The sequence below is a fragment of the Arachis duranensis genome, chromosome 4, assembly GCF_000817695.3.
Source record: "Arachis duranensis cultivar V14167 chromosome 4, aradu.V14167.gnm2.J7QH, whole genome shotgun sequence".
Taxonomy (NCBI): Eukaryota; Viridiplantae; Streptophyta; class Magnoliopsida; order Fabales; family Fabaceae; genus Arachis; species Arachis duranensis.
This window is the reverse complement of record NC_029775.3, coordinates 99748274-99749417: the sequence shown is the minus strand read 5'-3', so window position 1 is coordinate 99749417 and position 1144 is coordinate 99748274.

Below are 1144 nucleotides of genomic sequence, written 5' to 3'. Positions count from 1 at the left end.
CTATACTACTAAAATATGCTTCAGTGTTTGAAAAATATGTGTCACACCAAATAACGCCCAGTTTTGGTAAATATTTTTAAGAGGCACGTGTGTATTTTATTTTTATATTTAGTAAATAAAAATTATATGTTTATATTTTTAAAAATTAAAAGTGTTTTTAAAAGTGCATTCTCATTTTTTATTATATTATATTTATTAAATTAATTTTAAATATTAAAAAATTTATCAAATATATTTTTTATAATTTGTGTTTATTGAAAGCTTTTACAAACATAGCTATTACAATGTTTTAAAAATTTTATGTTAAAAATTTAATTTTAATAAGTTATTTTTAAAAAGATAACATAATTTTATTAAATAGGGCCTAAACTTCTAACAGATTTTTCTCATCAATTTTGTTCATAAAGAATAATTAACCACATAACACTTAATCATGAGATATAAGACTTGACTTGATAAAGTTTTTTGAAAAAGTACTTGTATTTTTGTAAAGTACAATAGACTATGTATTGTGTTTGCAACTTTTATAAGATAAAAGTATTTTTTAAAATACTTAAATAAATTTCTTCAAGATTTTTTTGTTTTTATAAAAATTTAAAATTCTAATATAATCTCATAAATTAATTAATTTTTAAATTTAATTTTTATATTTATAACTATTATAATATTTTTAAGCCTAATACTAACAGAAGTGGGACTTGTTTGAGTTATCTAAGTGTTATAGCTTTAATTTTATCTTTGGAAATAACATATACACAATAAATTTTAAAATAAAAATTTACGAGTAATTAAAGTAAATAATCATATGATTGAGATGTTAATAAATTTATTTATAAAAAAATAAAACTAATATTATTTCTATAAAAAAAATAGACTCTAATTAACAAAATGATCTAAATTCTAAATAATTATTTAAAATTCTCATATTATTCCTCCAAATATCTCTAGCTAAAACATACATGTCTTACATAAGTCGATAATGTAGCTTGTAAAATTCTATCCTGCCATATGCAAAGGTTGTGATGTAATTTTTTTTTTTCGGTCATACACCCTGACACACTTTTTTTTTATAGGTTCTATATATTCATTTCCTAGTCATAATTAGAATTTTGAATCCCGATGTACCTTGTAGCGAGCTTACACA